Below are 428 nucleotides of genomic sequence, written 5' to 3' on the forward strand. Positions count from 1 at the left end.
ACGACGTGCGGTGGGACTTTTTTTTATTGCAGCTGGTTGGCAGGTGTCATGCATCCTGATTAACGCTGGATTACATCGATGGAGCCATTTTAATTTTAATTAAAGGTATAGTCAAAAATTGGCTTTGTTTTTTTTTCAATTAAAAGGATTTTATCAAAAGTCTGGAGTTTTTACTAACTGTTTTATTTAACCCTTTAGTGAATGGGTAGGGGTGCAAATACCTCTTACTCTTTCACAAAGGGGGGGGGCGGCATCTGGGTGCCCCCTTAATTAAAGAGGTACCCCTATGCAAATACGCCCCCTTGCCCGCAGACCCCCACAACCACCGGGTCAGGGTTGTGAGGAAGAGGCCCTTGTCCCCATCGGCATGGGGAAACCCTCCCAATGCCGAGGGCATGTGGCCTGGTAAGGCGCAGGGAGGGGGGGGG

General features: G+C 48.6%; 1 protein-coding gene across 1 annotated transcript in view; it reads right to left on the minus strand.

Moving 5' to 3' along the window:
* Positions 1 to 428, minus strand: part of LOC108800117 — an 11,968-nt gene that overhangs the window by 6,176 nt on the left and 5,364 nt on the right. The gene's annotated exons all lie outside the window — the stretch shown is intronic.

The sequence above is a fragment of the Nanorana parkeri genome, unplaced genomic scaffold (assembly GCF_000935625.1).
Source record: "Nanorana parkeri isolate BGI_ZX_2015 unplaced genomic scaffold, ASM93562v1 scaffold1923, whole genome shotgun sequence".
Classification (NCBI taxonomy): Eukaryota; Metazoa; Chordata; class Amphibia; order Anura; family Dicroglossidae; genus Nanorana; species Nanorana parkeri.